We start from the raw sequence: 14,403 nt of genomic DNA on the forward strand, positions 1-14,403 counted from the left end.
TTGTTTTGTTTTTGGCAGGAATCTCTTGATTGTTTTCAGTGGTGCCTGTTACCAGGGCGCAATACCACCAGTGGCTTAGGAGGCTTCCCTTTTCTCCAGGCCCTCTCCCGAAGGTATTGCTTCCAGACGTATTGACACTGGCAATCCTAACGGCTGCCAGGTGAAACCGCGAAGGCGTTTCAATTTCCATTTCTCCCATTCGCATGGGCGTGGAGCATATTTCCTGGGCCTTTCTTAGAAACCAACACAAAGGGAAACAAAACACGCATGGTGAATTCAACTTACCTCTTGAAACCGCCTGTTGCCAATCAATCCTGTTTCGGGCTCTTTTCCAGTGCCTATCCCCAGGACATTTTTGCAGCGGGGGTGTCAATTACAACCCCGCTGGCCTTTTGAACAGGAAGGGCCGCTGAGCTCCCTTTGGAACGTTGTAGTTACAGGAGGCGGCCACAAGGCGGCAGCATTTTCCCACAGCTGGTCGGATTCCCCAGGAACGCAGACCTTGCGCACACGCGTGTTCTTGGAATATGAATTAGAGAGGAACGTGTCTGGACAGACACCTAAGGGCTTGTGTCTCACTCCTTCTCCCACTTACCCTTCCCACTCTCGATTCATCACACCCCCTGCAAACCCCTCCTGAAGAGTGTGTTGTCGGAGGCAAGTGGGGTGACTCTAAGGAAGGAGGTGAATGGCGGGAACCCCACCAGCAGGAGACCTGGACACCAGGTGATGTTTGAACACTGTTGTGCATGTCGGACCACCATCCTCTGGCTGCAGTGGGCTTGGCTTAGCTGCAGGAGGGCACACCTACATCTACAGAGACTGCTGCCAACCAGAAGGGACCAGGCACCACAGGTCCAAAGGGGTTAATTCGCTGGTGCGACCCACTCCCGCGCCGACCTGCCTCACTGTGACCACACTCCAACTTTGGTGCCCAAGCCTGCTCACACTCCAGGGAAGTGACACCCGCGCATCTCTCTGAGGCCTGAGAGGAACATACTGGATCTCGATCATTTTGCTTTTTATAGAGATTCTAATTTCTGTCCATGTCTAGTGAATTTACAATGCTGTTGACTTTCGCTGTGCAGCACCTTGATTCAGTTCTCCGTGTATGTATATATATACACATCCATTCTCTTTCGCATTCTCTTCCCACGTAGCTTAGTCCAGGGTGGTGCCGACCGCTCCCTGTGCTTTGTAGAAGGTGGTTGTGGATCATCTGCTTAATACATATTAGAATGCATGTGTTAATCCCACCCTCCTCATTCAACCCACCTCCGCATGCCTTTGCCCTCTCGAAACCCTGTACTTGCGTTCTAAATCTGTGACTCTGTTTGTGCTTTCTACTTTCCTGGTATCGACTTTGAGATGCCATCTATACGTGCTATCGTTGGAATTTTCTCTTTCTCTGTTGGACGTCCCATGCTGAGTACAGGGAACTCCGGATCTATCGAAGATGCTGGAAATGGCAGGATTTTATTCTGTTTCATGGCTGAGCAGTATTCCATGCTCTATGTGTACCATCTCTTCACTTTCCATTCATCAGGGGATGGACATTGTGTTTTTACTTTCAAGACTTGGCTGTTGTCAATAGGTGGCTAGTGACAGCTGGGGCACCCGTGTCTCTCTAAAGTACACATGGTTCTGCAAACGCTTCCAAAACACTGCAGAGGAAAGAACACTCCCAAACTCATTGTACGAAGCCATCCACCTGATCCCCAAACCAGACAAAGATACTACAAGAAAAGAAAACTGGAGAGCAATATCACCGATGAACTTAGATGCAAAAATCCTCCACAAGATACTAGCCAACAGACTCCAACATGACATTAAAAGGATCACACACCATGACACTGTGTTTTTACTTTCAAGTCTTGGCTCTTGTCAATAGGTGTGCAGGGGTCGCTGGCCTGCCCGGGTCTCCCCAAATGATACTTTACTGTGCAAAGACAGCCAGGAGGTGGATTGCCACATCATGTGGCCGGCTCTCTGGTTTTGTTTTGTTTTTGGCAGGAATCTCTTGATTGTTTTCAGTGGTGCCTGTTACCAGGGCGCAATACCACCAGTGGCTTAGGAGGCTTCCCTTTTCTCCAGGCCCTCTCCCGAAGGTATTGCTTCCAGACGTATTGACACTGGCAATCCTAACGGCTGCCAGGTGAAACCGCGAAGGCGTTTCAATTTCCATTTCTCCCATTCGCATGGGTGTGGAGCATATTTCCTGGGCCTTACTTAGAAACCAACAAAAAGGGAAACAAAACACGCATGGTGAATTCAACTTACCTCTTGAAACCGCCTGTTGCCAATCAATCCTGTTTTGGGCTCTTTTCCAGTGCCTATCCCCAGGACATTTTTGCAGCGGGGGTGTCAATTACAACCCCGCTGGCCTTTTGAACAGGAAGGGCCGCTGAGCTCCCTTTGGAACGTTGTAGTTACAGGAGGCGGCCACAAGGCGGCAGCATTTTCCCACAGCTGGTCGGATTCCCCAGGAACGCAGACCTTGCGCACACGCGTGTTCTTGGAATATGAATTAGAGAGGAACGTGTCCGGACAGACACCTAAGGGCTTGTGTCTCACTCCTTCTCCCACTTACCCTTCCCACTCTCGATTCATCACACCCCCTGCAAACCCCTCCTGAAGAGTGTGTTGTCGGAGGCAAGTGGGGTGACTCTAAGGAAGGAGGTGAATGGCGGGAACCCCACCAGCAGGAGACCTGGACACCAGGTGATGTTTGAACACTGTTGTGCATGTCGGACCACCATCCTCTGGCTGCAGTGGGCTTGGCTTAGCTGCAGGAGGGCACACCTACATCTACAGAGACTGCTGCCAACCAGAAGGGACCAGGCACCACAGGTCCAAAGGGGTTAATTCGCTGGTGCGACCCACTCCCGCGCCAACCTGCCTCACTGTGACCACACTCCAACTTTGGTGCCCAAGCCTGCTCACACTCCAGGGAAGTGACACCCGCGCATCTCTCTGAGGCCTGAGAGGAACATACTGGATCTCGATCATTTTGCTTTTTATAGAGATTCTAATTTCTGTCCATGTCTAGTGAATTTACAATGCTGTTGACTTTCGCTGTGCAGCACCTTGATTCAGTTCTCCGTGTATGTATATATATACACATCCATTCTCTTTCGCATTCTCTTCCCACGTAGCTTAGTCCAGGGTGGTGCCGACCGCTCCCTGTGCTTTGTAGAAGGTGGTTGTGGATCGTCTGCTTAATACATATTAGAATGCATGTGTTAATCCCACCCTCCTCATTCAACCCACCTCCGCATGCCTTTGCCCTCTCGAAACCCTGTACTTGCGTTCTAAATCTGTGACTCTGTTTGTGCTTTCTACTTTCCTGGTATCGACTTTGAGATGCCATCTATACGTGCTATCGTTGGAATTTTCTCTTTCTCTGTTGGACGTCCCATGCTGAGTACAGGGAACTCCGGATCTATCGAAGATGCTGGAAATGGCAGGATTTTATTCTGTTTCATGGCTGAGCAGTATTCCATGCTCTATGTGTACCATCTCTTCACTTTCCATTCATCTGGGGATGGACATTGTGTTTTTACTTTCAAGACTTGGCTGTTGTCAATAGGTGGCTAGTGACAGCTGGGGCACCCGTGTCTCTCTAAAGTACACATGGTTCTGCAAACGCTTCCAAAACACTGCAGAGGAAAGAACACTCCCAAACTCATTGTACGAAGCCATCCACCTGATCCCCAAACCAGACAAAGATACTACAAGAAAAGAAAACTGGAGAGCAATATCACCGATGAACTTAGATGCAAAAATCCTCCACAAGATACTAGCCAACAGACTCCAACATGACATTAAAAGGATCACACACCATGACACTGTGTTTTTACTTTCAAGTCTTGGCTCTTGTCAATAGGTGTGCAGGGGTCGCTGGCCTGCCCAGGTCTCACCAAATGATACTTTACTGTGCAAAGACAGCCAGGAGGTGGATTGCCACATCATGTGGCCGGCTCTCTGGTTTTGCTTTGTTTTTGGCAGGAATCTCTTGATTGTTTTCAGTGGTGCCTGTTACCAGGGCGCAATACCACCAGTGGCTTAGGAGGCTTCCCTTTTCTCCAGGCCCTCTCCCGAAGGTATTGCTTCCAGACGTATTGACACTGGCAATCCTAACGGCTGCCAGGTGAAACCGCGAAGGCGTTTCAATTTCCATTTCTCCCATTCGCATGGGCGTGGAGCATGTTTCCTGGGCCTTTCTTAGAAACCAACACAAAGGGAAACAAAACACGCATGGTGAATTCAACTTACCTCTTGAAACCGCCTGTTGCCAATCAATCCTGTTTCGGGCTCTTTTCCAGTGCCTATCCCCAGGACATTTTTGCAGCGGGGGTGTCAATTACAACCCCGCTGGCCTTTTGAACAGGAAGGGCCGCTGAGCTCCCTTTGGAACGTTGTAGTTACAGGAGGCGGCCACAAGGCGGCAGCATTTTCCCACAGCTGGTCGGATTCCCCAGGAACGCAGACCTTGCGCACACGCGTGTTCTTGGAATATGAATTAGAGAGGAACGTGTCCGGACAGACACCTAAGGGCTTGTGTCTCACTCCTTCTCCCACTTACCTTTCCCACTCTCGATTCATCACACCCCCTGCAAACCCCTCCTGAAGAGTGTGTTGTCGGAGGCAAGTGGGGTGACTCTAAGGAAGGAGGTGAATGGCGGGAACCCCACCAGCAGGAGACCTGGACACCAGGTGATGTTTGAACACTGTTGTGCATGTCGGACCACCATCCTCTGGCTGCAGTGGGCTTGGCTTAGCTGCAGGAGGGCACACCTACATCTACAGAGACTGCTGCCAACCAGAAGGGACCAGGCACCACAGGTCCAAAGGGGTTAATTCGCTGGTGCGACCCACTCCCGCGCCGACCTGCCTCACTGTGACCACACTCCAACTTTGGTGCCCAAGAATGCTCACACTCCAGGGAAGTGACACCCGCGCATCTCTCTGAGGCCTGAGAGGAACATACTGGATCTCGATCATTTTGCTTTTTATAGAGATTCTAATTTCTGTCCATGTCTAGTGAATTTACAATGCTGTTGACTTTCGCTGTGCAGCACCTTGATTCAGTTCTCCGTGTATGTATATATATACACATCCATTCTCTTTCGCATTCTCTTCCCACGTAGCTTAGTCCAGGGTGGTGCCGACCGCTCCCTGTGCTTTGTAGAAGGTGGTTGTGGATCGTCTGCTTAATACATATTAGAATGCATGTGTTAATCCCACCCTCCTCATTCAACCCACCTCCGCATGCTTTGCCCTCTCGAAACCCTGTACTTGCGTTCTAAATCTGTGACTCTGTTTGTGCTTTCTACTTTCCTGGTATCGACTTTGAGATGCCATCTATACGTGCTATCGTTGGAATTTTCTCTTTCTCTGTTGGACGTCCCATGCTGAGTACAGGGAACTCCGGATCTATCGAAGATGCTGGAAATGGCAGGATTTTATTCTGTTTCATGGCTGAGCAGTATTCCATGCTCTATGTGTACCATCTCTTCACTTTCCATTCATCTGGGGATGGACATTGTGTTTTTACTTTCAAGACTTGGCTGTTGTCAATAGGTGGCTAGTGACAGCTGGGGCACCCGTGTCTCTCTAAAGTACACATGGTTCTGCAAACGCTTCCAAAACACTGCAGAGGAAAGAACACTCCCAAACTCATTGTACGAAGCCATCCACCTGATCCCCAAACCAGACAAAGATACTACAAGAAAAGAAAACTGGAGAGCAATATCACCGATGAACTTAGATGCAAAAATCCTCCACAAGATACTAGCCAACAGACTCCAACATGACATTAAAAGGATCACACACCATGACACTGTGTTTTTACTTTCAAGTCTTGGCTCTTGTCAATAGGTGTGCAGGGGTCGCTGGCCTGCCCAGGTCTCCCCAAATGATACTTTACTGTGCAAAGACAGCCAGGAGGTGGATTGCCACATCATGTGGCCGGCTCTCTGGTTTTGCTTTGTTTTTGGCAGGAATCTCTTGATTGTTTTCAGTGGTGCCTGTTACCAGGGCGCAATACCACCAGTGGCTTAGGAGGCTTCCCTTTTCTCCAGGCCCTCTCCCGAAGGTATTGCTTCCAGACGTATTGACACTGGCAATCCTAACGGCTGCCAGGTGAAACCGCGAAGGCGTTTCAATTTCCATTTCTCCCATTCGCATGGGCGTGGAGCATGTTTCCTGGGCCTTTCTTAGAAACCAACACAAAGGGAAACAAAACACGCATGGTGAATTCAACTTACCTCTTGAAACCGCCTGTTGCCAATCAATCCTGTTTCGGGCTCTTTTCCAGTGCCTATCCCCAGGACATTTTTGCAGCGGGGGTGTCAATTACAACCCCGCTGGCCTTTTGAACAGGAAGGGCCGCTGAGCTCCCTTTGGAACGTTGTAGTTACAGGAGGCGGCCACAAGGCGGCAGCATTTTCCCACAGCTGGTCGGATTCCCCAGGAACGCAGACCTTGCGCACACGCGTGTTCTTGGAATATGAATTAGAGAGGAACGTGTCCGGACAGACACCTAAGGGCTTGTGTCTCACTCCTTCTCCCACTTACCTTTCCCACTCTCGATTCATCACACCCCCTGCAAACCCCTCCTGAAGAGTGTGTTGTCGGAGGCAAGTGGGGTGACTCTAAGGAAGGAGGTGAATGGCGGGAACCCCACCAGCAGGAGACCTGGACACCAGGTGATGTTTGAACACTGTTGTGCATGTCGGACCACCATCCTCTGGCTGCAGTGGGCTTGGCTTAGCTGCAGGAGGGCACACCTACATCTACAGAGACTGCTGCCAACCAGAAGGGACCAGGCACCACAGGTCCAAAGGGGTTAATTCGCTGGTGCGACCCACTCCCGCGCCGACCTGCCTCACTGTGACCACACTCCAACTTTGGTGCCCAAGCCTGCTCACACTCCAGGGAAGTGACACCCGCGCATCTCTCTGAGGCCTGAGAGGAACATACTGGATCTCGATCATTTTGCTTTTTATAGAGATTCTAATTTCTGTCCATGTCTAGTGAATTTACAATGCTGTTGACTTTCGCTGTGCAGCACCTTGATTCAGTTCTCCGTGTATGTATATATATACACATCCATTCTCTTTCGCATTCTCTTCCCACGTAGCTTAGTCCAGGGTGGTGCCGACCACTCCCTGTGCTTTGTAGAAGGTGGTTGTGGATCGTCTGCTTAATACATATTAGAATGCATGTGCTAATCCCACCCTCCTCATTCAACCCACCTCCGCATGCCTTTGCCCTCTCAAAACCCTGTACTTGCGTTCTAAATCTGTGACTCTGTTTGTGCTTTCTACTTTCCTGGTATGGACTTTGAGATGCCATCTATACGTGCTATCGTTGGAATTTTCTCTTTCTCTGTTGGACGTCCCATGCTGAGTACAGGGAACTCCGGATCTATCGAAGATGCTGGAAATGGCAGCATTTTATTGTTTCATGGCTGAGCAGTATTCCATGCTCTATGTGTACCATCTCTTCACTTTCCATTCATCTGGGGATGGACATTGTGTTTTTACTTTCAAGACTTGGCTGTTGTCAATAGGTGGCTAGTGACAGCTGGGGCACCCGTGTCTCTCTAAAGTACACATGGTTCTGCAAACGCTTCCAAAACACTGCAGAGGAAAGAACACTCCCAAACTCATTGTACGAAGCCATCCACCTGATCCCCAAACCAGACAAAGATACTACAAGAAAAGAAAACTGGAGAGCAATATCACCGATGAACTTAGATGCAAAAATCCTCCACAAGATACTAGCCAACAGACTCCAACATGACATTAAAAGGATCACACACCATGACACTGTGTTTTTACTTTCAAGTCTTGGCTCTTGTCAATAGGTGTGCAGGGGTCGCTGGCCTGCCCAGGTCTCCCCAAATGATACTTTACTGTGCAAAGACAGCCAGGAGGTGGATTGCCACATCATGTGGCCGGCTCTCTGGTTTTGTTTTGTTTTTGGCAGGAATCTCTTGATTGTTTTCAGTGGTGCCTGTTACCAGGGCGCAATACCACCAGTGGCTTAGGAGGCTTCCCTTTTCTCCAGGCCCTCTCCCGAAGGTATTGCTTCCAGACGTATTGACACTGGCAATCCTAACGGCTGCCAGGTGAAACCGCGAAGGCGTTTCAATTTCCATTTCTCCCATTCGCATGGGCGTGGAGCATGTTTCCTGGGCCTTTCTTAGAAACCAACACAAAGGGAAACAAAACACGCATGGTGAATTCAACTTACCTCTTGAAACCGCCTGTTGCCAATCAATCCTGTTTCGGGCTCTTTTCCAGTGCCTATCCCCAGGACATTTTTGCAGCGGGGGTGTCAATTACAACCCCGCTGGCCTTTTGAACAGGAAGGGCCGCTGAGCTCCCTTTGGAACGTTGTAGTTACAGGAGGCGGCCACAAGGCGGCAGCATTTTCCCACAGCTGGTCGGATTCCCCAGGAACGCAGACCTTGCGCACACGCGTGTTCTTGGAATATGAATTAGAGAGGAACGTGTCCGGACAGACACCTAAGGGCTTGTGTCTCACTCCTTCTCCCACTTACCTTTCCCACTCTCGATTCATCACACCCCCTGCAAACCCCTCCTGAAGAGTGTGTTGTCGGAGGCAAGTGGGGTGACTCTAAGGAAGGAGGTGAATGGCGGGAACCCCACCAGCAGGAGACCTGGACACCAGGTGATGTTTGAACACTGTTGTGCATGTCGGACCACCATCCTCTGGCTGCAGTGGGCTTGGCTTAGCTGCAGGAGGGCACACCTACATCTACAGAGACTGCTGCCAACCAGAAGGGACCAGGCACCACAGGTCCAAAGGGGTTAATTCGCTGGTGCGACCCACTCCCGCGCCGACCTGCCTCACTGTGACCACACTCCAACTTTGGTGCCCAAGCCTGCTCACACTCCAGGGAAGTGACACCCGCGCATCTCTCTGAGGCCTGAGAGGAACATACTGGATCTCGATCATTTTGCTTTTTATAGAGATTCTAATTTCTGTCCATGTCTAGTGAATTTACAATGCTGTTGACTTTCGCTGTGCAGCACCTTGATTCAGTTCTCCGTGTATGTATATATATACACATCCATTCTCTTTCGCATTCTCTTCCCACGTTGCTTAGTCCAGGGTGGTGCCGACCGCTCCCTGTGCTTTGTAGAAGGTGGTTGTGGATCGTCTGCTTAATACATATTAGAATGCATGTGCTAATCCCACCCTCCTCATTCAACCCACCTCCGCATGCCTTTGCCCTCTCAAAACCCTGTACTTGCGTTCTAAATCTGTGACTCTGTTTGTGCTTTCTACTTTCCTGGTATGGACTTTGAGATGCCATCTATACGTGCTATCGTTGGAATTTTCTCTTTCTCTGTTGGACGTCCCATGCTGAGTACAGGGAACTCCGGATCTATCGAAGATGCTGGAAATGGCAGCATTTTATTGTTTCATGGCTGAGCAGTATTCCATGCTCTATGTGTACCATCTCTTCACTTTCCATTCATCTGGGGATGGACATTGTGTTTTTACTTTCAAGACTTGGCTGTTGTCAATAGGTGGCTAGTGACAGCTGGGGCACCCGTGTCTCTCTAAAGTACACATGGTTCTGCAAACGCTTCCAAAACACTGCAGAGGAAAGAACACTCCCAAACTCATTGTACGAAGCCATCCACCTGATCCCCAAACCAGACAAAGATACTACAAGAAAGGAAAACTGGAGAGCAATATCACCGATGAACTTAGATGCAAAAATCCTCCACAAGATACTAGCCAACAGACTCCAACATGACATTAAAAGGATCACACACCATGACACTGTGTTTTTACTTTCAAGTCTTGGCTCTTGTCAATAGGTGTGCAGGGGTCACTGGCCTGCCCGGGTCTCCCCAAATGATACTTTACTGTGCAAAGACAGCCAGGAGGTGGATTGCCACATCATGTGGCCGGCTCTCTGGTTTTGTTTTGTTTTTGGCAGGAATCTCTTGATTGTTTTCAGTGGTGCCTGTTACCAGGGCGCAATACCACCAGTGGCTTAGGAGGCTTCCCTTTTCTCCAGGCCCTCTCCCGAAGGTATTGCTTCCAGACGTATTGACACTGGCAATCTTAACGGCTGCCAGGTGAAACCGCGAAGGCGTTTCAATTTCCATTTCTCCCATTCGCATGGGCGTGGAGCATATTTCCTGGGCCTTTCTTAGAAACCAACACAAAGGGAAACAAAACACGCATGGTGAATTCAACTTACCTCTTGAAACCGCCTGTTGCCAATCAATCCTGTTTCGGGCTCTTTTCCAGTGCCTATCCCCAGGACATTTTTGCAGCGGGGGTGTCAATTACAACCCCGCTGGCCTTTTGAACAGGAAGGGCCGCTGAGCTCCCTTTGGAACGTTGTAGTTACAGGAGGCGGCCACAAGGCGGCAGCATTTTCCCACAGCTGGTCGGATTCCCCAGGAACGCAGACCTTGCGCACACGCGTGTTCTTGGAATATGAATTAGAGAGGAACGTGTCCGGACAGACACCTAAGGGCTTGTGTCTCACTCCTTCTCCCACTTACCTTTCCTACTCTCGATTCATCACACCCCCTGCAAACCCCTCCTGAAGAGTGTGTTGTCGGAGGCAAGTGGGGTGACTCTAAGGAAGGAGGTGAATGGCGGGAACCCCACCAGCAGGAGACCTGGACACCAGGTGATGTTTGAACACTGTTGTGCATGTCGGACCACCATCCTCTGGCTGCAGTGGGCTTGGCTTAGCTGCAGGAGGGCACACCTACATCTACAGAGACTGCTGCCAACCAGAAGGGACCAGGCACCACAGGTCCAAAGGGGTTAATTCGCTGGTGCGACCCACTCCCGCGCCGACCTGCCTCACTGTGACCACACTCCAACTTTGGTGCCCAAGCCTGCTCACACTCCAGGGAAGTGACACCCGCGCATCTCTCTGAGGCCTGAGAGGAACATACTGGATCTCGATCATTTTGCTTTTTATAGAGATTCTAATTTCTGTCCATGTCTAGTGAATTTACAATGCTGTTGACTTTCGCTGTGCAGCACCTTGATTCAGTTCTCCGTGTATGTATATATATACACATCCATTCTCTTTCGCATTCTCTTCCCACGTTGCTTAGTCCAGGGTGGTGCCGACCGCTCCCTGTGCTTTGTAGAAGGTGGTTGTGGATCATCTGCTTAATACATATTAGAATGCATGTGCTAATCCCACCCTCCTCATTCAACCCACCTCCGCATGCCTTTGCCCTCTCGAAACCGTGTACTTGCGTTCTAAATCTGTAACTCTGTTTGTGCTTTCTACTTTCCTGGTATCGACATTGAGATGCCATCTATACGTGCTATCGTTGGAATTTTCTCTTTCTCTGTTGGACGTCCCATGCTGAGTACAGGGAACTCCGGATCTATCGAAGATGCTGGAAATGGCAGCATTTTATTGCTTCATGGCTGAGCAGTATTCCATGCTCTATGTGTACCATCTCTTCACTTTCCATTCATCTGTGTTGGACATTGTGTTTTTACTTTCAAGACTTGGCTGTTGTCAATAGGTGGCTAGTGACAGCTGGGGCACCCGTGTCTCTCTAAAGTACACATGGTTCTGCAAACGCTTCCAAAACACTGCAGAGGAAAGAACACTCCCAAACTCATTGTACGAAGCCATCCACCTGATCCCCAAACCAGACAAAGATACTACAAGAAAAGAAAACTGGAGAGCAATATCACCGATGAACTTAGATGCAAAAATCCTCCACAAGATACTAGCCAACAGACTCCAACATGACATTAAAAGGATCACACACCATGACACTGTGTTTTTACTTTCAAGTCTTCGCTCTTGTCAATAGGTGTGCAGGGGTCGCTGGCCTGCCCTGGTCTCCCCAAATGATACTTTACTGTGCAAAGACAGCCAGGAGGTGGATTGCCACATCATGTGGCCGGCTCTCTGGTTTTGTTTTGTTTTTGGCAGGAATCTCTTGATTGTTTTCAGTGGTGCCTGTTACCAGGGCGCAATACCACCAGTGGCTTAGGAGGCTTCCCTTTTCTCCAGGCCCTCTCCCGAAGGTATTGCTTCCAGACGTATTGACACTGGCAATCCTAACGGCTGCCAGGTGAAACCGCGAAGGCGTTTCAATTTCCATTTCTCCTATTCGCATGGGTGTGGAGCATATTTCCTGGGCCTTACTTAGAAACCAACAAAAAGGGAAACAAAACACGCATGGTGAATTCAACTTACCTCTTGAAACCGCCTGTTGCCAATCAATCCTATTTTGGGCTCTTTTCCAGTGCCTATCCCCAGGACATTTTTGCAGCGGGGGTGTCAATTACAACCCCGCTGGCCTTTTGAGCAGGAAGGGCCGCTGAGCTCCCTTTGGAACGTTGTAGTTACAGGAGGCGGCCACAAGGCGGCAGCATTTTCCCACAGCTGGTCGGATTCCCCAGGAACGCAGACCTTGCGCACACGCGTGTTCTTGGAATATGAATTAGAGAGGAACGTGTCCGGAAAGACACCTAAGGGCTTGTGTCTCACTCCTTCTCCCACTTACCCTTCCCACTCTCGATTCATCACACCCCCTGCAAACCCCTCCTGAAGAGTGTGTTGTCGGAGGCAAGTGGGGTGACTCTAAGGAAGGAGGTGAATGGCAGGAACCCCACCAGCAGGAGACCTGGACACCAGGTGATGTTTGAACACTGTTGTGCATGTCGGACCACCATCCTCTGGCTGCAGTGGGCTTGGCTTAGCTGCAGGAGGGCACACCTACATCTACAGAGACTGCTGCCAACCAGAAGGGACCAGGCACCACAGGTCCAAAGGGGTTAATTCGCTGGTGCGACCCACTCCCGCGCCGACCTGCCTCACTGTGACCACACTCCAACTTTGGTGCCCAAGCCTGCTCACACTCCAGGGAAGTGACACCCGCGCATCTCTCTGAGGCCTGAGAGGAACATACTGGATCTCGATCATTTTGCTTTTTATAGAGATTCTAATTTCTGTCCATGTCTAGTGAATTTACAATGCTGTTGACTTTCGCTGTGCAGCACCTTGATTCAGTTCTCCGTGTATGTATATATATACACATAAATTCTCTTTCGCATTCTCTTCCCACGTAGCTTAGTCCAGGGTGGTGCCGACCGCTCCCTGTGCTTTGTAGAAGGTGGTTGTGGATCGTCTGCTTAATACATATTAGAATGCATGTGCTAATCCCACCCTCCTCATTCAACCCACCTCCGCATGCCTTTGCCCTCTCGAAACCCTGTACTTGCGTTCTAAATCTGTGACTATGTTTGTGCTTTCTACTTTCCTGGTACCCACTTTGAGATGCCACCTATACGTGCTATCGTTGGAATTTTCTCTTTCTCTGTTGGACGTCCCATGCTGAGTACAGGGAACTCCGGATCTATCAAAGATGCTGGAAATGGCAGGATTTTATTCTGTTTCATGGCTGAGCAGTATTCCATGCTCTATGTGTACCATCTCTTCACTTTCCATTCATCTGGGGATGGACATTGTGTTTTTACTTTCAAGACTTGGCTGTTGTCAATAGGTGGCTAGTGACAGCTGGGGCACCCGTGTCTCTCTAAAGTACACATGGTTCTGCAAACGCTTCCAAAACACTGCAGAGGAAAGAACACTCCCAAACTCATTGTACGAAGCCATCCACCTGATCCCCAAACCAGACAAAGATACTACAAGAAAAGAAAACTGGAGAGCAATATCACCGATGAACTTAGATGCAAAAATCCTCAACAAGATACTAGCCAACAGACTCCAACATGACAGTAAAAGGATCACACACCATGACACTGTGTTTTTACTTTCAAGTCTTGGCTCTTGTCAATAGGTGTGCAGGGGTCGCTGGCCTGCCCAGGTCTCCCCAAATGATACTTTACTGTGCAAAGACAGCCAGGAGGTGGATTGCCACATCATGTGGCCGGCTCTCTGGTTTTGTTTTGTTTTTGGCAGGAATCTCTTGATTGTTTTCAGTGGTGCCTGTTACCAGGGTGCAATACCACCAGTGGCTTAGGAGGCTTCCCTTTTCTCCAGGCCCTCTCCCGAAGGTATTGCTTCCAGACGTATTGACACTGGCAATCCTAACGGCTGCCAGGTGAAACCGCGAAGGCGTTTCAATTTCCATTTCTCCCATTCGCATGGTCGTGGAGCATATTTCCTGGGCCTTTCTTAGAAACCAACACAAAGGGAAACAAAACACGCATGGTGAATTCAACTTACCTCTTGAAACCGCCTGTTGCCAATCAATCCTGTTTCGGGCTCTTTTCCAGTGCCTATCCCCAGGACATTTTTGCAGCGGGGGTGTCAATTACAACCCCGCTGGCCTTTTGAACAGGAAGGGCCGCTGAGCTCCCTTTGGAACGTTGTAGTTACAGGAGGCG

This window comes from Hippopotamus amphibius, chromosome 6 (genome assembly GCF_030028045.1).
Source record: "Hippopotamus amphibius kiboko isolate mHipAmp2 chromosome 6, mHipAmp2.hap2, whole genome shotgun sequence".
NCBI lineage: Eukaryota > Metazoa > Chordata > Mammalia > Artiodactyla > Hippopotamidae > Hippopotamus > Hippopotamus amphibius.